Genomic DNA, 26,143 nt, shown 5'->3' with positions numbered 1-26,143 from the left:
GGACTTGCACTTCTTAACTGTTGCAAGGCATCCTTCCAAACTTTTAGATCCTCTTTCTTTTTCAGTGCATTCGCAACTGTTGTAATGGCAATCGGTAAGCCATCACATTCTTTGACAACCTCAATCATGGTAGATTTTAAATTCAAGTTTTCAGCTAAATCACCCACTATCTTCGAAAACAAGTATACTGCTTCATTGGGTAATAGAACTCCAACATTGAATATCTTTTGAGCATCCATATCCGTGCCTAATACATCTTGAAATCTAGACGTCAGCAATAGTTTGCTTCCTTCTTTATTATCCCCAAAAGAAATTCCAAGAGCCTCCAATTCAAGCTTACTCCAAATGTCATCTATAATCAAAAGAATCTTCTCTTTCTTCAACCGCTCATGTAGCAAATGTGCTGCATCCTCATCTGAAAAATCTAATATTTGTAATTGTTTTGCAATGTCTTTCTGAATCTGTCTCAAGTTTGGAGTTTGGGATGCAACTACTGTAACAATCCTTTTAAATAACTTGTCTTCTTCGGCTTGTCTAGCAATTTTCCCAACAAGCATGGTTTTGCCCAAGCCGCCCATCCCACAAACCCCAATGGCAGGAATATTTTCATCTCTTAAAGCCTTCATAACTCCGTTAAAAATGGATTTTCTTGACTCAAAGTCCTCATAACCTTTAGTAGAAATTATAGGATTAGGACCCCCTCCAATAGGGACACGACGGCCTACTGTATGGAACTCGTCCACCTTATTCTTGAGTTCCTTCACGGCCAATCCCATCTTGTGTGCTTTTCTTCCAATCTGATAACGGGCCTTCAAATTAAAACACTTCAACTTTGCTTGGCCTTCCTTTTCAAGGAATTCTTGTACCTCTCTATTGATCTCCTGAACACGTGTCTGCCACCTCTGGACTTTATCTTCAATTTCTTCCACATTGTTTCTAGCAGCTTCAACCTTTCGTTCCACACTCTTTCTATCATCTTCGAGATCGTCAACTTCGTTCTTGAGATTGTCAACATTTTTTTTGTAGCGAATCAGATAACCCATCTGACTTCCGACTGCTGTAATTGTGTAACCCACAATTTTTTCAACGATCACTTTAACGGTCTCCGTAAGAACCTCCATTTTGTGCTTCTGATTGGTCTGTGTTTTTTTTTTTGTGCTCCTTGGGTTGGGCTGCTATCTTGAGAGTAGAGGCAAAGAAAGGCCCAATAAAAATCGTTGACAACAACCAAAGTGTAATCAAAATTAAAGGACAAAAAAAGCCTATGTAATGATGTAATGACATACCTGTGTCTTTGGAAGATTAATGAAAGATAATTTAGTCTTCTACTGTCTCCACGTGGGCCGGAAAAGCTGAAACCTGAAAAAATTAAAATTTTTAAGAAAAAATTAAACCAAGTTAATCGAAAATTAAATAAAATGATGTTAATCGAAAATAAAATAAAATGACGTTTGATTTTTTTTATTTTTCTAAGAATTTTTTTGGGCATGGATTTGCAAGAATTATTGCATAAATCATTGTATTTATTTTGTTTTAAAAAATATCAAAGGTGGAGATCAGATCTAATAAAGTAAAAAGTGAAACCCACTATAGCTTGCCACATTACACAAATCTCAAAATACTTAAAAGAGATTTTTAGACAAGTGTCTATTTAATAGCTTGACACATTACCATTATGCAAAAATTGTTGCAACTAAAGTTGCAGCAAATCCTTGCCCAATTGATTCTCAAAAAAAAAAAAATCCTTGCCCAATTCTTTTTGGTTTATTAGTACTAATGCGATAGGTTATGATAAGCTGGTGCAAATAGAAATCAATTATTGATGGTAGGCAGTAGGCATCTACTTTGATCAATTTCTCACTAGTTTCATTACAAGGGGAAAAAAAAAGTTATGTCTATGCTTTGATGTGAAAAATGGAACAATTTTATTATTCAGTGGACCTAACAGTCTCATGGGAGAACTAGAGTTTTAATCCTCAATATTCCTTCTCTCCAAAAAAAAAAAAAAAATTGAAAAACAAGAATCAGTTCTTTTTTTTTTTTTTTTTTTTCCTTGAAATAATGTTTGATGGGGAATTTGCAAGATTTTCAAAATCATTCATTCCTTTTTATATGTCTCAAGAAAAAACAATCTCTATTCCTGCTTCCAGTCTTTCTTTCCTCATTTACTCTTTTGCCTTTTTTTTCTTCTTTTTTAAGGGCAGCTAATACAACCATAATTAATTAAGCACCAACTTAAGAACAGTTATTCGAATCACAATTACTCAGCCAAAAAAAAAAAAATTACAACCACAGTAAAGCAAGAACGATGTCAAAGGAAGAATGAGAAAAAAGAAAAAAGAAGGTACCTCTCTCTTTAGAATTTCAAACAATTCCAGAGCAGCTTGTTTTCACCTTGGACAGTCACTTTTTTTTTTTTCTTTTTTTTTTAATCACTGGGACAGTCACTTTGCTAATGAGTATCAGTAAACTGAACAATTGACGATATCCTTTCCTTTTCCCTTTGTACAAGTCTTGATAAGTAGAGCAAACTAAAATTAAAGAAAAAAAAAGTAAATCAGAAAAAAAAAAAAAAAATCAAATTGAGGAATGAAAGGATAGCATAAGCGAAGAAAGACAAGCAAGGACAAACTAAAAGGAAGTACCTCTCTCCTTCACACTACAATTTTAGCAGGTTTCTCTTCTACTCCTTTGACATGGCAGAACAAGGATGGTCGCTAATCGCTATAATAAATGAGAGCAGTGGTGAGAAGCTGAAAATACTTTACTTTTATTTATTTATTTTTGGGTAGAATTGGAGGAAAGTAAAACTAAAACGATAGGATACTTAGATACTAACACAAAACAACTGCAACGGAAATTAAGGTAAAAAGTCGGATTTTTTTTTTCTTTTTTTCTTTTTTAAGAATCGGATCGATCAAAGAAAATCCAAACTGGGAGGATGACCGCAACGAAACTTAATGGCGTAAAGTAGAAATTATCAAACTCTTCTTCTTCTTCTTTTTTGTGAGAAGTGGAGCAAAGTAAAACCAAAATAAGAGTTTCTTTAAGACCTTCTTCCCTCTATCTGTATGTATGTTAAAAATACTTAGTATACTTTTGGCTCCAAATTAAAAAGTCAACTTATTTTACTATTCAACTTATTTTTGCTACTATCATGAGCCCCATTACAATTTTTGGTACTATTTATGGGTCCCACTGTACTATTTCAACTAACTTTTACCTTTATCTACAGTACTTTTAACAAAAAAATTTCAATTCCAACAAAATAAGCAAATCTTAAACAAACCCTTATTACTCAAAAAAAAAAAAAAAAAATGAGAGGGTGAAGAGTGACAACACAAAAGCTGCTGGGAAATTTAATTTAGACTAGAAGAGAAATGAATGAAAGTAGAGTAGGAAAAGGTTTTTAACTGGACCTCAATGGTAGAGGGATTCTTTCTTGCTCATCCAATTTTAACTTAAAATTAGATGAGCAAGAAAGAATTTTAACTTAAAATGTCTACTTTATGATAATTATTTTTTTATCATCGTGTTTGGTAGGGGTATTTTCATCTAAGAAAGTCTTAGAGGACACCTTGGCCCGTCGGTTGGATCACCTTGTCTTCGACTCGTCAGGATAAATGCCTGCACCAATGGATCAACCATTCATGGACCCGTCGAGAGGTCCTTCCCCATTTAATATTCTTAAAGTCCCGACGAATCGACGTCCCACCCTCCTTGAAAACCTATCAAATAGCTCATGTATGTGCTCGATAATTGCCTCACACCAAACCCTCCACTCATATACCGACGAATGAAGGACCATACTGATGGTTGGGTACGCTCGGTCCCACATGCCTTTGCATATTCTCCACTCATGAGTCCTAACATGGAAATAACTTACACATCACGTTCAAAGACCCCACTACACATGCACATCTTCCCTATATGAGAAGGAAAGCCCTAAGATCCTGGAGCCATTACTCCAAATCTTCTTTACAAGGGAAGCTCCTACATTCAAGGGATCTTGGTCAGCTGTACACTATTATATAAGCACCACACCTCCTCTTCTTCAAGGTACGTGAAAATCTCTAGCTCTCACACTATCAAGCTCTTAAAGGTTTTCCAATCACTCTGACTTAACCTTTAGAGGGCCTTAGGCCAGCACCCTACCAGTGCTCCCTGTAGGTTCTTTGTTATTTTGTTTTTTAGGTACCCTAATTGGTGCATGTGTGGATGATCAACTCGCTGACGATTTTGTGCATCATCAGTTGGCGTCATTTGTGGGAAACGAGTGATTAGCCGTATCATTGCTTCTAAAACAAAGAGTTGCATGGTCCAGATGTGATCAATGACTACCATCAACCAGAAGACCCAAAAAACCCCTCCAACACCTTGGAAAGGAGAGTGCAAACCCTCACCACGGCAGTCAAGTGGCTCACCCAATGCAATCAGGAGTTGGAGCAACAATTGAACCAAAGGGACGAACGACGTCCCAATGACCAACATAACAAACGGGACAATGACGAGCGCAAAAACAACCACCTCCCGACGAGGGATCGGCAAGAAAGGGAGGATCAAGAAGAAAGCAACGCTGCTAGCAAGCGGGATTGACAGGAGGACACTAACTGCCCATCCAAACTGGAGAGCGGAGTAGTATGCATGGCACAGGAAATACAAATGATGAAAGAGAAGATAGATATGATGATGAATGCCATATGAGGGTGAGTGTCCACCAACCTAGATGAGCCACTACATCAAACCAATTCACCTTTCACGGCGTAGGTCACCTCTAGCCCCCTTCTAGCTAGGTTCCAGATGCCACAGGTGGAGACCTACGATGGACCGAGGGATCCACTTAACCATCTAGAATCATTCAAGATGGGGTCCTAGATGAAATCATATGCAGAGCAATCTCCACTATAATCAAGGGAGCAATCCCCAATACTATCTCCACTTTCAAGGAATTAAGCGAACATTTTGTCTCACATTTCATTGGCGGACAAAGATATCAAAGATCCTCAGTGAGGTTGCTAAATATCAAACAACAGGATGACGAAAGCTTGAGGTCATATGTAACTTGGATCAATAAAGAGGCCCTTCTGATTGACAAAGTCGACGACAAAGTCTTGGTCACAACTTTCACCAATGGACTCCAATCCAAGGAATTTCTTTTTTCCATCTACAAGAATGACCCCAAAGATGATGGCTGACACGTTGTACCGAGCCACAAAGAAGATGAATTCTGAAGACAACATGATAGCACGAAGAGGCAAATCGAAGAAAAGGGAAAAGCATGATGACCCTCGTTCGGATAGAGGAAGAGATTTAGCCCGAACGAGTGACAAAAAGGATGACAAAGGCAGTATCCGCAAGCTGACCGTCTGGCCAAGGCAGTATCCGCAAAGTCCTTCATCCAATATTCTCCAGCCATTGAGAAAATAGATGTGCAGGTGATCCCAATGGGGTTTGACTAGACGACTCCAATCATCTCCTACCTCAAAAAACGGAACACATCTTGAAGACCACAACACTTCCTAAAGGTTGAAGGTGCAAGCTTCACGTTTCGTGTTAATAGGAGATATTCTTTACAAAAAAGGTTTCTCTCACCTATATTTGAGATGCTTAGTTCTCGACGAAGCTGACTACATCATGAGAAAAGTCTACGAAGGAATATATGGGAACCACTCAAGGGCATGCTCACTAGTTCACAAGCTCGTACAAGCAGAATACTACTGGCCCACTATGCATAAAAATGCCCAATCCTATGTAAAAGCGTGTGATAAGTGTCAACACTTCAGCAATATTGTACGCCAACCATCAGAACAGCTCACTCCGATGAACACCCCATAGCCCTACGCATAATGAGGACTTGACATCATAGGACCCTTTCCTATGGCAATACAACAACTCAAGTTCCTTGTCATGAGAATCAATTACTTTGTCAAATGGGTTGAAGCGGAACCCTTGGCCATCCTCACTGAGAAGAACATCCGAAACTTTGTCTGGAAAAGCATTGTCTGTCGCTTTAGGATCCCTAAAGTCCTTGTCTCCAATATTGGAAAGCAATTTGATAACGAAGCATTCAAAGATTTCTGCCAATAGCTGGGGATCAAAAACCACTACTCTTCACCCACTCACCCACAAGCCAATAGACAACTTGAGGTTACAAACCAATCATTGCTCAAAATAATAAAGACTCGGCTTAAGGGGGAAAAGGGGATATAGCTGGACAAATTACCCAGTGGCTTATGGGCATACAAGACGACGGCATGAACTCCCATAAGTGAGACACCCTTCTGCCTCGTGTTTGGAAGTGAGGTCGTCATCCTAACAGAAGTAGGCCTAACGAGCTACAGAATAGCTCATCATGACGAAGGGAAGAACAAAGAAGGAATATGCCTACACTTAGATCTATTGGATGAAGTTTAGGCGATAGTTGAGCAACAGATGGCTCGCTACCAGGACCTTATGGCTAGACACTACAATACTAAGGTCTAGCCTCGACACTTCAACGTTAGAGACCTTGTCTTGAGGAATGCTACACAAGGCAAGCTAGGCCCCAATTGGAAAAGACCCTACAGGGTTATTAACTGCTACAGATGGGGAACTTACCACTTGGAGATGCTTTATGGACAAAAGCTACATCACCCTTAAAATGTTGAGCACCTAAGGAGATACTATTAGTAGTGCACCCACTACAAACTGTGTTACCACTTTTCTTTTAGCTTTTAAACTATTGAGTTTTCGATTTTTCAAATTTTGCTAAGTGAATTCCAAGGGCCCAACGGGGAAGATTGTCAACATTTTTTAGCTCGATTAATTTTTAATGAAGCATTATTCTTGAAGAATAGTTTGACTACAATGTAAAAATCTCAAAAAATATTAAGTCCTACCTACAGGGTGGACTAATGACTAAGAACACCGATGGGTGCCTAGTCATTTAAAAAAAATCTCTTAAGTCCTACCTACAAGGTAAACCGACTACTAAGGACACTGACGGGTGCAATCTTAAGTCCTACATACAGGGTGGACTGACAACCGAGGGCATCGAGACGGGTGCCTAGTCACTTAAAATATCTCAAGTCCTATCTACAGAAGGGACCGACAACTAAGGACACCGACAAGAGCCTAGTTACTTTAAAAATCTTGGGTCCTACCTACCGGGTGCATCAACGACTAAGGACACCAACGAGAGCCTAGTCACCTAAAAAATCTTAGGTCCTACCTACGAGGTGGACCTATGATTAAGGACACCGACGAGCGCCAATCACTCAAAAAATCTCAGTCCTACTTTAAGGGACCCGTCAACCCAATCTAATATCAACGGGCACAAACACTTAATATTTTTATTAAAAATCACCCTCACTTCAAGTGGTCCCGATGAATACTCTGGCTACAGCCCTTCCCTTCAAGTGAACCTAACGAATGCTTAGGCTATAACCTAAGCTGACAGGCACAAACACTTAGCATTTCTTCATTATCCTTATAAGAAGCTACATTCAACGTAAATAAAGCATTCATAATCGACAATGTGATATTCAAAAAAGGATATAGGCAAAAATAGAAATTATCATAAAATTACTAAAATCTAATGTCAAACCCAATAAGGGATAAAAGTTCTTGTTGCCAAAACAGGGCACCCGTATTGTTTTAAAATTACATACTGATATTAAAGAAAAAAGAAAATTTTTTCTCAGGCATGTGGTTTGTCGATTGGCTCGTTTGGTTGCTTGTCAGTCTCCTTCTCTCCTGATCCATTGATTCCCTTGCCCTCTGGCCCGAAGGCTTCCGCCTCTTTAAGATCTGTCTCCTCCTCATTAGGGACATCATAGCCAGCAGAGGTCGTCAGGACCGAAGTGTTTATTTGAATTTGGGAGAAATCCAAACCAAGGAACAAGAGGATGGCCTGCTTACGAAAGTCCTCAAAGCTGTCACCTCCTCAACCTGACAAGCGCTCCCCTGCACTTTATCCTTTTGCTCGTTAAGCTCCGTATTCAAGTTCTAAAGGGATTCCTTAAACTTCTTCAAGGTCTCCTCTTCGGTCTCCAAACGGCTCCTTAGGCATTTGATCAACGCCTCCTTGGCAGTCCACCTGATCTATGGGGCCTTCATTCTTACTATGCCCAGAAAATGGACAGGCCAAAAAAAAGGCGTCAAAACATACCCAAAAACAGATAAGGAATGAGGGTAGGAGAATGCAACTTACCCTTATCATGTTGAAAAGGCCCGAATCGCCTAAAGCTTCAGTCTCGTGCTCTGAGCACTCGTTAAGATCAATGACCTAGACAAATGAGTGAGTCGTATCCACTGCATACTCTCTACTTTTCACTAGCAAGGGTCAGGGATCAACATCCCCCACTTAGCTGACCCTATAACACCTCAGTCCATATAAAGATTCTCCAAGCATTGGGAGCTATCTGACAGACGAATACACCCATATAATCTGCTAACTGACAATAGAGGTAGATAAGAGGCAACCTCAGCCCAGCAATAAAAGTTGCCTCATAAAAGCCAACCTCGTATGACTCCCTTGTATAGCATTTCTCCCCTTTATCAACCTTTCTGATGGGGACATCTTTGGGGATCTGAAAACAAGGCCTAAGTCTGTTAAAGACTCATTCGTCGTGCTCATAGAAAGTCATTGATTGACTAGACACCGAGGAGGACAATTTTTCTACAAACTCGTTCTAGTGGATTGGTTTCCACCTCCTCCTTAGGGGGTGAACTTGCTGACAACTCCCTCTTAAAGCCAAACGACGCATCTGACACATACTCATATCCTAACGAGTAGGCCTCTTCATCACCCAATTCTAAAAGGATGGATGATGAACGTTCACTCGTCGCTTCACTACTTCCTGATATTCCCCCACCTACAAGCGATGAATGGAAACTAAGATTCTACTCACTCAACTCCCAAACATAGGACCGATAACTACTTATCAAAACAAAAATACGAAACAATAAAGCAACAAGGAAAGAAAAGGAACTTACGTAGTTGCTATTGTGGGGGAGTGAGTGACAAATGAATAAAAGTGACAGTCCTCCTTACGGCGATGAACGAATGAGACCAATATAAGAAAAAAGCTCTGGATTAAGCGCTTGAAAGTAAAAAATGGCAGTGAGAGGCTAAGAAAGGATTTGAAATATTTATAGAATGAAGAAGCATGAAAAACGAAGCAATGCTATAACTCGAATTTGCTTAATCAAGGATCGCAGCGTGTCACCTAGCCTCTTTAAAAGACATTTCTGCCCCTATAGGTGGCACGAACCTCTACACAAAGTAATTAATGATTGAAATATTCCTCATACTCTACGGCTTGTCAGTTATCTCGACGAACAACGAAGTAGGGGGCAGTTGATAGGGGAATTTTCGTCTAAGAAAGTCTTAGTGGACACCTTGGCCCGTCGGTTGGATCACTTTGTCTTCGACTCGTCAGGATAAATGCGCACACCAATGGACCAACCATTCATGGATCCGTCAAAACGTCCTTCCCTATTTAAAATTCTTAAAGTCCTGACGAGTCGGCGTTCCACCCTCCTTGAAAACCCGTCAAGTAGCTCTTGTATGTGCCCGACAATTGCCTTACACTGAACCCTTCACTCACATATCGATGAATGAAGGACCATATCGACGGTTGGGTACGTTGGGCCCACATGCCTTTGCATGTTCTCCACTCATGAGTCCTAACATGGGAATAACCTGCGCATCATGTTCAAAGACCCCACTACACGTGCACATCTTCCTTATATGGGAAGGAAAGCCCTTAGATCCTGGAGCCCTAACTCCAAATCTTCTCCACAAGAGAAGCTCCTACGTTCAAGGGATCTTGGTCAACTCTACATCACTATACAAGCACCACACCTTCTCCTCTTCAAGGTATGTGAAAATCTCTAGCTCTCCTACTCTCAAGTTCTCAGAGGTCTTCCAATCACTGAATTAACCTTTGGAGGGTCTTTGGTCAACACTTCACCAGTGCTCTCTATAGGTTCTTTGTTCTCTTGTTCTTCAGGTACCCTAATTGGTGCGCGGGTAGACGATTAGCTCGCTGACAATTTTGTACATCATCAATGTTAAAACACTAATTAATTTTTAGTGTAGCTAGGTTTGAATATCATATCTCTTATTGAAGCATAAAATATTTTACCAATTGAGTTAACTAGAATCCACCAACTCAACTCACTCCATTTCACTTAAATTTAATCATAGAATCATATTCTTGGTCAGAATTGTCATGTCATCACTTACCAAACTAATAAATCTATGGTTCAGTATTTTTCATTTGACAATCCAATCCATCAAGATAATTGACAAACTTTATACAGAAAATATTTTAAAAAATATACTGAAGAACGGGATGCAAGTTGGCTGGATCAAGTCTAAACTCTTACAAGCAATCTCATCCTCATTCTCATCTCCCTAAAACAGGGTAAGTGATCAATTTAGGGAAATAAAAATAAATAAATAAGCGAGAGAAATAATAAAAACAAATAAATTGATGTTTTATGGTTCAATAAATAGTAAAAATCATTCCTCAAACAATTATTTTGCCGTTTTTGTTTCAGTAAAAAAAAAAATTGATGTTTCGAGAACTGAAAGAAATATTAAAAGTAAATAAATAATAATATTTTAATGGAACAAAGTAAAGGACAAAGAATCAGATATGAATGTTTTGAAAAGTGATTAACTAAATTGAAAACGTAGGCTTTTCTGGGTTGGGCTGCTGTCTTGAGAGTAGAGCAAAGAAAAGCCCAATAAAAAACGATGACAACAATGGTAGTGTAATTAAATTGAAGGACAAAAGAAGCCTATGTAATGACATACCTCTGTCTTTGGAATATTAATGAAGATAGTCTTTCACTGTCTTCACGCGGGCATACAAAGGAAAGCTGAAAGCTGACAATCAAATTTAAAAATAAAATAAAAACCCCAAGTTAATCTAAAATAAAATAAAATGATGTTTGATTATTTTATTTTTGGGTTTTTTTTTTTTTTTTTTTTTTTGGTTTCTAGTAATAAGGTGGGAAGCAAATAGAAATGAATTATTAACGTTTGGCAGTAGGCATCTACTTTGATCAATTTCTCACTAGTTTGATAACTTTGATTCCAAGGGGGGGAAAAAGTTATGTGTCTGTTTTGATGAGGAAAATGGCACAATTTTATTGTTCAGTGGAACTACCTGGTTTATCTTGAGAATCTGATTTTTAATCCTCAATTCCTTCTCTACAAACAAATAAATAGCATAGAAGTTCATTGTCTATGAAATGATGTGTTTGATGGGGAATTTGCAAGATACATTCCTTTCTATATGTCTCAAGAAAAAAACATATCTAGAGCATCCAAACTTTCTCTCCTATTTACACTTTTGCCCTTTTTTTTCTTTCTTTGTAAGGACAGCTATTACAATCATAATTTAGCACCAATTTAGGAACAGTTACAATCATAAAAATAAAATAAAAAATTATTTTTATGCATCTTATATCTTAAGATACACGTCTAAAAAATAATTATAAATATACATATATAAAATGTATATTCACTATAAATTCGGAATTAGTCAACTAATGACTAATTTAATTATCATTTGTGTAATAATATTTAATAAAACTAACTAAACAAATCAAATTAGCATTTTTTTTTTTTTGCACTTAAATTAGCATATCTATATATATAATAATAGATGAAGCTGAGAGAAACTCAAATTACAATTCCAAATAAGAGTTCCAATTTTGAATCATGTGTCCTAAATAATTTATTCTTAAAGAGTTTTATTTCTTAATTTTAGAATCAAATGTGGGACCACATCATAAATATTTATCCAAGTAAGTTATTAAGTACAAAAACCAATGAGTCTAGAATAAATAAATTGTAAAAAAAAAAAAAAAGTGTTTCACAATAATTAAAAAAAAATGGAAAATTTACATTTCATACCTAATAATATTCTTACAAAATTTTTTAAAGAGTTAACAAAATATAAAAATGACTATCAATAGTATTTAAATTATATATATATAATTTATATTATACATCATATTGTATATTTTTAAGTGTATCCATGCATATGTATTGGGTTACAAGTTAGTGTTTATAACATATATATTCAGGATGTCCGAGATTCAATTCCTCCTCCCCATTGTAACTATCAGATTATCATAATAATAATAATAATAATCAAATTTATAACATATATATTCATCATATCCATCATCTTACCTAATCAACTCCATCAAAATCAATGTTGTCATGATGCTCATCATCTTGCAAATTTATTTTTTCATTGACATTTTCTTCATCATCATCAAAATCTACTATTTACTCTTCTTCTTCTTTTTTTCCTTTTTTCTTCATTCTAGTTTCTTAGACTTATGATCAATAAAAAGATAATTTTATTGTCATTTAAAAATAATTCTAATTATATGACTAATATGAAAGTAAGTGTCAATTTTATTATCCAAATTTTGCTGGAGAAAAAGAGAAAAAAAAAATGGACATTTTATTTTATTTGGCTCAATTAAGTAGTTCAATAATTTTGTGATAAAAACAAGTCTAAAAACTTGTTAGATTTAAATAAAAGTATAAATTTTAACCCAAAAAAAAAAAAAAAATTTAAACCCACATATCTTTGTATGATGCAGTACGCACCTTTGTATTGTGCGATTCATGAATATTTACCGTATGTAATATTTTGTACACAATACGATACAGATGACCACAATTACTCAGCCAAAAATGAAATAAAAAATTTACAACCACAATAAAGCAAGAACGATGTCGAAGGACCAATGAGAAAAAAGAAATAATAAGGTACCTCTCCCTTTAGGACATCAAACTATTCCAGAGCAGCTTGTTTTCCTTTCTATGCTGAGTATCAGTAAACGTGGACACTTAGCGATACCTTCTTCTTTTTGCTTTGTTACAAGTCTTGATAAGTAGAGAAAATTAAAATGAAACTTAACCAAAAAAAAAGGTTAAATCAAAGAAACAAAGTGCAAAATCAAATTGAGCAATATTTAAAGAATAGCATAAGCGAAGAAAAAGAAGAAAGGACAAAATAAAAGCAAGAAAGTAAAAGGAAGTACCTCTCTCCTTCACACTACAATTTGAGCAGGTTTCTCTTCTACTCCTTTGACTTAGCAGATCAAGGATGGTTGCTATAATAAATGAGAGCAGGCAGTGAGAAGCTCAAAATACTACCCTTTTTTTGTATTTTTTGGAGAAGTGGAGCAAAGGAAAACTAAAATGATAGGATACTAACACAAAAAAATAAAACTGCTACGAAAATATCACTCTTTACTATAAATTTTTTTTTTCTTAAAGAAATGGAGCAAAGCAAAACCAAACTAAGAGGAAGAGGATGACTGCAATGAAAATTAATGGCGAAATGTAGAAAGTATCAAACTCTTTTTCTTTTTTTTCTTTTTTTGAGAAGTTGAGCAAAATAAAACCAAGATGAGAGGATGAAGAGTGATGACACAAAAGCTGCTACAAAAATTAATTCAGAGGACAAGAGAAATGAGGGAAAGTGGAGTAGGAAAAGTCTCTTAAATTGGACCTCAACAGAAGAGAGTTTTTTTTTCTTGCTCATTAACTTTATGTTTTCTAATAGGAAATAGGAATAATAGAATTTGAACCTACTTCATGATAAAAATATTTTATCATCATGTCAAAACACCAATTGATTTTTTATGTAAACAAATTTGAATCGCAAATCTTTTATTTTAAAATAAGATATTTTACCAATTGAACTAACTGAAATCAGTGGCAAAGCTAGAAATTTGGGTCGGGAGGGCAAGATAAAAGACAAAATTGGAGCGTAGGTCTATTTATGTGAAAGTATTAGCATTGGTGGTACTAAAAAGCCATATTGCTATTTTTAGCATCATCAATACTAAAAAACCTGCTGCAATGATGGAGGAAAAACCAAAAAATTTGGTTGTTGAGCTATAATGCATAACCAAAGATATCTGTGCAACGTAGCTAAGATGGTAAAAAAAAAATATTTTATTAATAGTTATATTATTTTATTGTGTTAGTGGTGGTGGTTGTTGTTTATTGTAATAGATATATTATTTTATTGTGTTTTTTATATTATTTTATTATGTTGAATGCTAAAATAAAATTACTAATATTGAGTATTTTGTAAAATAAAGTGGTAAAATAAATAGAGTAGTTTTTTTTTTTTTTTTTGTGTGAGTGTGCCAAATTGTGAAATTTTTGGTACCACCAATGGGGCATTAAGAGAAGCTACTGTGGGAATTGAAAAAAAGAAAGAGAAAAGTTATTTGTCCTTTTTGTAGTGTAGGGGAGCAAATAAGACATTTTTGTACATTATAGTAATATTATACTATTATTAGAGAAATATTTGGAAGTTCCGGGTGACTGGAATTCATCAGCTCCAAATAAAATATTTCATTGCACGATAGGTGTGTACAAAAAATAAAGATAAAAATGTAAAATTGATCCTCTAAGTTTTACCTTTTGTCAATTCAGTCCTTTAAATTTTAGTTTTGTCATTTCAATTTTCTAAATTTCAAGTATAATCAATTTGGGTGTGTTTGTTTTGGGTGAAAATCACTTCCGGAAATGCTTTTCCAGAAATGGGGGTGTTTGGTTAGTCCGGAAAATAGAATTTTTCGAAAATTGATTTCCGTTGACCGAAAAAAAATGGCTTTGACTACGAAAATTATTTTACACTTTCATTTTCACTTCAAAGTATTTCCATAGAGAGAGAGAGAGAGAGCGAGCGTGCGAGAGAAAAAAGACCGAGCACCAGTCCAATCCGACGATCACCAGCGAAACCCCGAGCTCCAATCCACGCCGATCTCGCGAGCTCCAGTCCGACGACCGCGACGCTTCGCGAGATCACGCCGTCGATCGCGTCGTTAGACTGGAGCTCATGAAGCACCGCGCCGTCGAACCCAGTCGAGCGTCGATCGTTGATGATTTTTTTTTTTTGGGTTTTGTTTGTGTTTTTTTGGGTTTGTCTTTTCCTTCTTCTTTTCCAAACACCAGAAAATATTTTTCGGAAATTTTTTTGAAATGCAACCAAACACATGAAAACATTTTCCTTTCCGGAAAATAGCATTTCCGGAAAATGGAATATTTTCCGGAAATGCTTTTACACGAACCAAACACAGCCTATATAGTCATCCATTAGTCTTCCATTAGATGCAGACGTTTACTAACCAAAACCATGCCATTTTGGATGATTTTATTTATTTATTTATTTAAATTTCTATATTTTAAAAAAAAAAAAAAAAAAAAAAAAAAAAAAAAACTAAGGTGAGCGACGTCGTTCCCCAGCCCACTGGAAAAACAAAACAAATCCTCAGCCCGTGACTTGAGAAATTTGAGGAACTGAGGGATAAAGAAAGAGAGGGAAGAGAGACGGAGAGGGAGAAGAGACCATATAGACCCTCAACCGTTTCATCCCACAATCACACAAACACAGCTGACCCATCGTTGTTGGCCTGTCACCACCTCAATCCGTTACCCATTACACTCCAAAACCACCGTACAAACCACCAATCCACCCCAAATGACATCAAAACACCACAAAGTTTCCGATCAGGTCAATTGATCAAATACACAACACAAAAAAAAAAAAGGCCTTTCTTTTTTTTATCTGACGTTGGGGTCTAACCAGGTACCATAACAATCTGTATTGTAAGGCAGGAAATAAGTAGAATTCCTGAGCTTTGAATGATGATGAGCTTATAATACACTAGACCCACATAGCAAATCATGACGAAAAACCCAAAATTCAAAACTTTGCAGGTTGAAAATGCTAGAAATGAATACTCTATATCATATATATAGCATAGAAATCAGAATCTAGTACACTTCCAGATCAGTGGCAATATCAGAATCACAAAAATTATTTAAACCATGGTTGACAGGTACAGCATTCCGTGGTGCTATGGTGTGAGTGGGTGTACAGGGTCACCATTCTTGAAGTAGCTGAAGGTTTTGTTGGGAAGTGATGAGACTCTAGAGGAAGAGGGACCGCGAGTAGACCCTAGCTCGACGGTGTTGAGCCGCCAAGTAGACCCTAGCCCGATGGAGCGGAATGGAGCCACCGTGAATCTCTCTTCTCCCTCTTGGTCTCTCTTCCCCCTCTCCCGATCTCTCTTTCTCTCTCAGTCTCTCTCTTTTCCCCCTTTCTTTCTCCCTTAGTTCCTCAAATTTCTCAGGTCAGGGCTGGGGATTTGTTTTGTTTTTCCAGTGGACTGGGGAACGATGTTGTTACCCTTACGTTGGTTTTTTTTTTTTTTTTTTTTTTAAAATTAAGAGAAGTTAAAATCCAAAAAAAAAAAAATCATCCCAAACGTGGTCGTTTTGGTGGGTAGACGGCAGCACTTAATGGAAAACTAATGAAGGACTGAATTGACTATATTTGATATTTAGAGGACTAAAATGACAAAACTGAAACTCAAATGACTGAATTAACAAAAGATGAAACTTAGATGGTTAGTTTTGCATTTTGGCCAAAAATAAATTATCCATCTTGAGAATTGAGATAAATACAAAATTTGAACAAAAGAATTGGGTACCTATAAAGTAGGTCAAATAAATTTGAGATTTCAGTTAGAAGGGAGAAGACAAAGATAGGTTTTTATTTTTATTTATATTTATTGGCAAAAATACATATACATAAAATGTCTATTGAATCCACAATTCTTTTTAAAATGCCATTTGAGCTCATATTAATTCGCTACAAAGAGTAGCATTGGTGTTCACATCATTCCCTATTATTGTTGCGGCTGGATTGATATTATTGATGTCATAACTCATAATACTAAAGGTTTGTTTGGTTGGAAATGTGAAAAAGTGAGAGAATAGAAAAAAAATTTATTTTCATTTTTTTTGTTTGGTTGAGAGTGAAAAAGTGAAATGTGAAAAAAGTGAGTTTGTATAAATTTACTCATATACTCTTGATAAAAAAAAAAAATGATACTCAATTAAAACAAAAAGTGACAAGCAAAAAAAAAAAAAAAATCACCTAAATTTATTAAAAAATAAAAATCATGTCTTGAAAAAAAAAATCATATCTAGTTAAACAAAAAAAAATAAATAAATAAATAAAGAAAGAAAGAAAGAAGAAGACAAACAAAACAAAGCACCACGTCACAGCAACAAAAAAAAAAAAAAAAAAGGCAACGTCCTAATAAAGTTTTGTTTAAAAAATAAATAACAATGTCACAGGAAAGTTTAAAAAATAATAATAATAATAATAAATAAAGAAAAGAAGAGGCACAGCCAATAAGGCAAAAGCTTTAAAAAAGTTTTAAATAAAAGGGGGTGGGGGGAGGGGGGAACTTGACAAAACCCATGTGCATTACACAAGGACAATTTCGTCATTTACCTCTTGAATTTCTCCCTGTCTAGTTTTCTACCTATTTTGGAAATAAAACTTTATAGTGGGTCTAGGGAGAAAACACCCAGATCCTTGCATCTTTTTCCCCTCTCCTCTTTCCAACCAAACACATTCCAAAAAGTATTCCCTCCTCATTTTCTCTCTTTTTTTTTTTCTTTTCTTTTTTTTATCCTCCCTAAAATCCACTCTTCCAAATGCACCCTAACTTTTTCTCATTGGCATTGAACACCTCCGAAGTTAGTTTCACCTAATACTATATTGATATATTCATACATTCAAGTTAAAGTTTACATGTATATCTTGCCAAAACGTATGTATAGGGAGCATAATCACATATCTATACTCTATATAAAAAAGGATAATTGAGCAGCTTGTGTTTGACAAAATGACATTGTAAAGATTAAAACGCAGAATCGGAGATTTCCTTTTACGTTTGTTTGTTGTGTACAGGTATATTTATGTTTCTATCCTTAAAAACTTTAAATTAAAAGAGTGAAAAAGCACAGGTAGTTTCATCATTTTGGCTCCACCTTTCTTGTCTTATCTCCTTGTTTGAAGTGTTTGACAGCCAACTACTTTACTGATAGATACAAAGTGAAGCAACACGGTAAGGGAGAGAAATAGTGAGAGATAAGAACAAAGTAAAAAAAGGGAGTCAACCATGACCCATGAGTCAACTGCTTCCATCACGAGGGAGAGAAAAGAGAAAGAAACAATAAAAAGAAGTAGGTTGGAGAGAAAGAACGAGGGAGATTTTGTTTTGGTTTAGCTCATTCATTTTATCTTCTTTTTTTTTTTTTTTAATCAAAGTATATTTATTTCATTTAAATGTAACTTCCGCACATGGGTTCATCTTGCATGTGGATTATTACTTTCTTTCTTGCTGGTTTTTTTTTTTTTTTTTTTTTTTTTTGAGAAAGTCTTGGTGGTTTGTTTTAACAAAGATGGAGATTTTGTTTTGGTTTAGCTCATTAATTTTATCTCTTTTTTTTTTTTTTATGAAAGTATATTTATTTCATTTAGATGTAACTTCTCCAAATGGGTTCATCTTGCATGTGGATTATTATTTTCTTTCTTGCTTTTTTTTTTTTTTTTTTTAAAAGAAAGTCTTGCTGGTTTGTTTTAATGTTTTAATTTGTTATATGTAGTCATGTTGAAATTACCATGTTGCTGCTAAAAAGAAGTGGACCCCTTGTTGGTATTTTCATCATCAGTTCTAGAGGACCTTTGGTTTACATTTTTATCCACCCAAAGTTTTCTGGTCAAGTCTGGGTTGGGCATAAATACGACCTGGCCCGACCCATGGACAGCCCTACTTGGGATAATGTATGGCATTTTATGGACTATGTAATATACCAGATGCACTATGTGGTAACTGATAAGTTTCGTTTTAGTTCCCCAAAAAATTATAAATATTTGTTATTGACCAAATTTTAAGTATATACAATTTAATTAGGATCAAAGCATCTTCTTCAAACTATATGATAAAAAATTTAAAATAAGTGCTTACAAAAAATTAGATGAAATTATCATTACAGTAAAAAGAGTTTTTTTTTTTTTTTTTTAAGCACAACCTAAAAATATTAGAATACTATAGCAAAATATATGATCTATAATATAACTTTTTATTTTTTTTTTAGGAAAATGATCTACAAATCTTTTAGTGTATATAGAATTGTAGAAGCATATACTTCGGGCCACATGCTAGTTTTCCTTTTAAGGGTAACTATTGTAACCATAATTAAGCACCAAATTAGGAATAGTTATTAGAACCACAATTACAAACCACAACAAAGCAAGAACCATATCAAAGGACGAATGAGAAAAAATAAAAAAAGAAGGTACCTCTCCTTTGAGGATATCAAACTATTCCAGAACAGCTTGTTTTGTTTTCCACTCGGATAATCAATGTGCTAAGTAACAGTAATTGTGAACAGTTGGCGATACCTTCTGCTTTCCCCTTAGTTACAAGTCTTGATAAGTAAAACAGAGCAAACAAACTGCAACAAAAAATCAAATTGAGGAATGAAAGGATAGTATAAGCGAAGAAAAATATAAAAGGAAGAAACTAGAAGGAAGTACCTCTCTCCTTCACACTACAAGGTAGAGAATTTTTTTTTTTTTTTATTATTATTAATATACGGCAGGTTGTAATAAGGTTTGATGCAATACATTTTTTGCGCATAGAAGATGATTGGCACTTGGCAGGAGTGTGGGTGCAACCGCCCGTCCAAAATGAAGTTTCTACGCGGAGGCATTTACTAATATAGCATACTAAATGGAATATAAATATATGTGGCTGTCTATAAAACAAAAATAAATAAATAAATATATGAGGCGACATCATTTTCACTCTAGATTTTGTTCTCGTACTTTGCAGTATTTATTATCATAACTATATCCTTTATCTTTTTCTTTTTTAGAAGAAAATATATCCTTTATCTGAACCATCCTATAACAGAAGTTGGTCTAATAATAATTATCAAAATCGAGTTAGTATTTTTTTTTTGGGATAAATATAATTTCAAATCTTTTTTTTTTTTTTTGAGCAAAAAAAAAAATGCTTTGAATTTTATTAAGAAGCTGGAAAATCAACATAACTTTCAAATCTAATAGGAAATTACGCCCTGGGCAATTAGACAATAGTAACTTCTCATGCCGTTTGGTGTCTTAAGTTCTAACTCCTGTTTTTAAATCATGGACACGGTTAGAACTTACAAATGATATACATGATTAACCACTTTCATTCAAGGGGAAAAAAGTTAATTAAGTTTCATTTTTTACGGAAAAAAATTGCACAATATTATAACTTTATTATACGGTGGAACTACCTGGTTTTTCCTCTCTCTCTCTCTCTCACACACACACACACACACACACATATATATTGGCAGATCCAAGATTATTTTTTAGGGAGATCAATAAGAAACATAAATTATACAAAATTTAAAACAAAAGAGAACTTGAATATATCGACATCACAAAAAATACAAAAAAACAAAAACTGAAATACATAAAGTTTTACAATTACTTTCTACAATGTTTCATATTTTGAAATCATTATATGATATTCTCATTATCAATTCTACGAGCTACATCTTTTTTAATGTATACAGCCAAACAATCATTTATTCATTAATCTCCTATTTGATTGATTTATTTCAAATTTATTAAGATCTAAATGAACTTTTTCTAAGGTTTAAGATTGACAAATTTCTGTGGGTTTCAGTTAACTCAACTTATAAAGTCTCTGATTGTTGGATAAAAAATTTAGGATTCAATCCCCGCCTACACCAAAAAACCGATTGGTGTATTGATCTGATAATAAAAAAGCTATCATCAAGATCAGACGTCATAAGTTGAAACTCGCTGTAAAAGAAAAGAATAACAAATTTCTACTTTTGTTATTGGGCTTTTTAATTTTTTTTTCCTAGATTTTAGATCAAATTAGTTTGTCATTGGACTTTTTTGTGTTTAAAAATGTCAAGATATTGTTAAAAGAATCATATTCAAAATTATTTCTGTTGGGGCTTAAAAGAAAATATAGGGTTACGATGTTCAAATTTTTATTTTAGGGAGTCAAAAAAAATTATATATAGTATTTTTTTTTTGGGGCCAGTTGAGGGGGTTCATTGAACCCCCTAGGCTCCAAATGGAGCCGCTCATGTTAATATATATATATATATATATATATATATATGATGTTGGACATACAAAAAATGAGAATTTGGTGGATAACAATTTATATGATTTTTTTTTTCTTCATTTGTTTCAAATAAACTTACATTTATTATTAGCTATTTCATATATTCAAATACGTAAATATTATATATAAACTTGGTAAAATTTTAATACGCATTTAGTTATGCTTATGTAGGTTCTAGTTAGCTCAACTAGTAAAGTCTCTTATTGCAGAACAAGAGATTTGGGGTTCGATTTCAGTCTTAAAAATCAATTAGTGTCTTGGCCTAATGATAAAGAAAAATCATAAGAAGCGAACACCATACATTGAAACTATCCCTTAAAAGAAAAGTTTAGTTATATTTATCTGTATATGTATCTCATGCATATGCATGAAGTTACAAGCTAATTTCTCTAATGAAAGAACCTAAGTTTTAATTCTTAATTCCTTCTCTAAAAAAATGAAAAACAACAAATGGCAGTATAACACAAAAGTTCATTTTTGTTATAAAATGATTTTTTTATGGGGAATTTGCAAGGATTTTAAAACCGTTCATTCCTTTCCATTGAAATTGGGAGAATTCGCAAGATTTTTAAAATCATTCATTCCTTTATATTTGTATATGTCTCAAAAAATAAGCAATCTCTATTCTTGCTTCCAAACTTTCTTTCCATATGTACATATATATATATAGAGAGAGAGAGTTACACCTTATGCAACTTTGTAAGAATTACACATTTTATAAGCCATTATTTTGTAATAAATCTAACAGTAGAAACACTCTAATGGTCTTGTTATCAACCTTCTATAAATAAGTGATCTTATAGCATTTACATCCCAAAATTCTATCACATCCTATTTTGCCATCTTAAAAATAGGATGTGATAGAATTGATAAAGTAAGGAATAAAATATTAGTTTTTTTTTAGAATTTGCCCTGTAGCACTATTGCAAATTTTTTTGCAATAGTTGCTTTTTACAAGTCCATGTGTTGGGGGTTTTTGGGCTTTAATGCTAAATCTGTCATACATTTGGCATTTCACAGTCTGGATGTGAATGCCCTTATAGCCAGCCTCCAAACTAGGGTGGTCACAAGATCACCCTTACTTGAAAAAAAAAAAAAAAAAAAAAAAAAGTATATATAAACTTGCCAAAAAAAATTTATATGCTAAATAACATATTGTGACACCTTTATAAAAGTGTTGAACATTCTAACATAAGAATTACAAAAATTTTGGTTTAACAAAAATAAAAGTAATGTTACATTCATAACATTTTCACAATAATTTCATAACAAATTCAATATGGTAAGTTGTTACCAATTCTAATTTGGCCTAATATTAATATTATTTTTTAACCACCAATAAACAACTTTTTGCATAAAATTTATTATAAGAATATTGTGGACATAACATTACTCCAAAATTAAATCTGTCCCCCCCAAACATAATCCTTAACTTTTTTTTTTAAGATATAAATAACAACAATAAATATCAGCCCAAATAACAACAAACATAAATCAAACAACAACAAAACAAGACCAAACAACAACAAAACAAGACCAAACAACAACAAGTGAACAAATTATTTAACAAAAAACCTATTATAAAACAAAAAGATAAAAATTGCTAATCATTCAAATTTGTAACTCATTCAAACTATTCAATAAAAATAATTTATAATTTCATTTTTCCTTAAAAAATGGTACCAAGAAAAATATTGTGATTTTGAGTTTTTCTTGATGGTGACGACAATTCTATTCTTTTTGGCTTTACAGTCGTAACAATTTTGATTTCTTTGACGACTTGGCTCATAGTTGTAGAAAACATTCAAGTTATGGCTTTATTTATTTATTTTGAAAATCAGGTTATGGCTTTATTAAATTTTGTATAATGTCAATTTTTTAGTAACCACTCTAGAGTTGCCACTGCTAATAGCATTAATTATCTCCAACTATGAAATTAAATGTTTTGTACCCTTATATGGAAAGTTTATTACGGTTAAAGTTTATCTTCTTCATTCTGCACAGTAGAATAATATATCTCCCACCTCAAGCGATCTCCGGAGCAATTGAAAAACAATAAAAATTAGTGGAAAACATATATTACTGGTATGGCACTCCCAAATCCTAAACTCTCTCCTAAATTTGTATCTTTGAATTGCTTGGCGAGGATAGTGGCAGGATTTTATTTTATTTTTTTTTTTAAAGAATCAAACACCGGCAGGATATTGTCCAATTCTATGAAAATATCTTTTCACCAATTTAGTACCTTGATATGATCCAATACTATCAACTATCAAGAATATTATTCAATAAAATCATAGTGGTGATTAATGGCCAATTTGGGTACGATCAGTATCAAAGAAGCTAAACGCCAATCAACTGGGGAAATAATCCCCACTTCCACCTTCACCAAAATCACCAGAATCACCACTATGATTTTATTTATTTCAATAAAATCAAAAATTCAAAACATAAAATGAAAATTTATCTATATCGACATAAAAAGAAAGTGAGAGTGAGCCACTTGATTTGCTTCACCTCCCTCTCTTTTTATCTGCATAATTAAACATAATTTTTTTTTTTTCAACATAGGTTAAACATGGAAAATTAATTATAGGTTTTACATTTTAGATGGTATCAGTTTAATCGAACATTCTTAACGGTCTGATCTATGAAATATTTACCCTTTCTCTTAAAAAAGCTCAGGCATGTCTTGTCTTGTGGTTTTCTATATGGTAAAAATGAGATATTACATTATTTTCTTTTCTATTCTTTTCACTCAATAATCAAATCAACTGATTCTCAAAACTTAAAAAAGAAAAAAAATCAACTTATCAAAGCAATATTCATAGAAACGAAAGTCTTTGGTTATCAAAAAGATTTCCTTGTTGACCCATGTCCGTCGACCGTAGACTAAAAAAACACCACCTAAAAATATTAGAATACTAAAATCAAACATACGATCTACAAGTCTTTTTTTTTTTTTTTTTTTTTTTTTTTGAGGTAAAGGACCTACAAATCTTAAAATGTATGTAGAATTATAGATAATGCAGGTTACATGCTAGTTTTCTTTTTAAGAGCAGCTATTGTGGCCATAATTAAGCAGCAAATTAGGAACAGTAATTAGAACCACAATTACTTGGCCAAAAAAAAAAAAAAGGGGTTATAACCACAACAAAGCAAGAACCATGTCAAAGGACGAATGAGAAAAGAGAAAAAAGAAGGTACCTCTCTCTTTAGGATCTCAAACTATTCCAAAGCAGCTTGTTTTGTTTTCCACTCAGACAGTCACTTTGCTGAGTAGCAGTAACTGTGAACAGTTGGCTATACCTTCTTCTTTTCCCTTCGTTACAAGTCTTGATAAGTAAAACAGAGCAAAAAAACTGCAACAAAATATCAAATTGAGGAATGAAAGGATAGCATAAGCGAAGAAAAAAAAATACAGAAGTAAGAAACTAAAAGGAAGTACCTCTCTCCTGCACACTACAATTTTTGTAGGTTTTTCTTCTATGACTTCACAGATCAAGGATAATCGCTATAGTAAATGAGAGCAGGGTTGAGGAGCTTAAAATACTTAACTACTTTTTTTTTTCTTTTTTCTTTTTTGGATAAGTGGAGCAGAGTACAACTAAAATGATAGGATACTAACACAAAAAACTGCAACGAAAATTAAGGTAAAAAGTTTGATTTTTTTTTTCTTTTTTAGAAAAAGAACTGGATCGAGTAAAGCAGAACCAAACTAAGAGATGACTGCAACGAAAATTAATGGCGTGAAGTAGAAAGTATCAAACTCTTTCTTTCTTTTTGTTTTGAGAAGTGGAGCAAAATAAAACCAAAATGAGAGGGTGGAGAGTGACAACACAAAAGCTGCTACGAAAATCAATTCAGAGGATAAATGAAATGAAGGAAAGTGAGTAGGAAAAGTCTTTCAACGGGAACTCAACCGTTGATTTTTTTTTTTTACAGTTCAATTTATGATATCTGCTTTATTATAACTATTCTAATAACTAAGTCAAAAAATTAATTAATTTTTCTGTATAGACGGGTTTAAATTATAAATGTCTTATTTAAGAATAGAATATTTTTCCAATTGATGTTCTATAGTTCAATAAATAATAAAAATCATTCTCCAAACAATTATTTTGTTCTTTTTTGAGTTTTAGTTTTTTCTTTTTAAAGAAATTGCATTAAAGAAACTAAAGATTAACAATTGTCTCAAGAGTAACTGAAATAAATAAAAATTGATATTTTGAAAAGTAAGAGAAATAATAAAAATAAAAATAAAAATAATATTTTCATGCAACTGAGAATCAAATATGAATGTTTTGAAAAGTAATTAGCTAAAATACAAAATATACATTCTCAAAAAAAAAAAAATACAAAATGTAATTTTGTATCCAAAAATTGAGAGGAAATTTTAGGAAATTTAATGTGAATCTTCTGATGGCAGAACATTTAAAAGAGCACTTTTTTTTAGATCGAAAATAAAATTAGGATGATAATATATAAAAGCACATGTATAAAAGCGCGGAAGTCTTTGTCCCGTTACCTTATTTATTCATAATATTGGTGATCAATCAATGCTACTCGATTCGTTCGCTTTACAATTATTTTATTGTTTTGCTTTTTGAAAATTTTGGATACACAATGTGGAACGAATCTTTTGAATTCTTACTAGGAAAATGCCAAAGAGTCATGGGACTATGGGAGTGGGAGTGGGAGTGGGAGTGAGTGAGACAGCAGAATTATTGAATTGATTAAAGTGCACTATTTTCTTTTCTATTCTTTAATCTTTTCCCCTTGCTTTTCTCGATTTCTTCACCGTAGTCATTGGTTGGTGCCATAGAGGGAGACTTGACTTATCGAGTTGATTAAAGTAAACTGTTGATCAAAGCTGGTTCGGCTTCTGCCTAGTGTCACAAGACACTAGATTAGTTGAGATCATGACGTGTGTCTGAAAATAGAGCAACGAGTCCAATGAATTGAAGGCATTGGATAAAAATTGCGCCCATCAAAGCCTGTGTTTGCGTTTGATAAGATTAATGTAGACAAATTTTTAAATTATGATATGATATACTCCTTTCGTTCTATATTTTTT

General features: G+C 33.8%; 1 protein-coding gene and 1 long non-coding RNA gene across 2 annotated transcripts in view; both read right to left on the bottom strand.

The window, feature by feature from the left end:
* LOC126717210 (uncharacterized) overlaps nucleotides 1-26,143 on the bottom strand; it is a 116,700-nt gene that overhangs the window by 12,763 nt on the left and 77,794 nt on the right. The gene's annotated exons all lie outside the window — the stretch shown is intronic.
* Nucleotides 9,999-24,990, bottom strand: LOC126717211 (uncharacterized). Its single transcript, XR_007652458.1, has 7 exons — nucleotides 24,515-24,990; nucleotides 24,274-24,428; nucleotides 19,206-19,360; nucleotides 13,063-13,134; nucleotides 12,792-12,933; nucleotides 10,808-10,879; nucleotides 9,999-10,402 (listed from the first exon to the last, which is right to left on the bottom strand). It is a non-coding gene; the product is annotated as an uncharacterized LOC126717211 (long non-coding RNA).

This window comes from Quercus robur, chromosome 3, assembly GCF_932294415.1.
Source record: "Quercus robur chromosome 3, dhQueRobu3.1, whole genome shotgun sequence".
Lineage (NCBI taxonomy): Eukaryota > Viridiplantae > Streptophyta > Magnoliopsida > Fagales > Fagaceae > Quercus > Quercus robur.
This window is presented reverse-complemented; position numbering and strand designations above follow the sequence as displayed.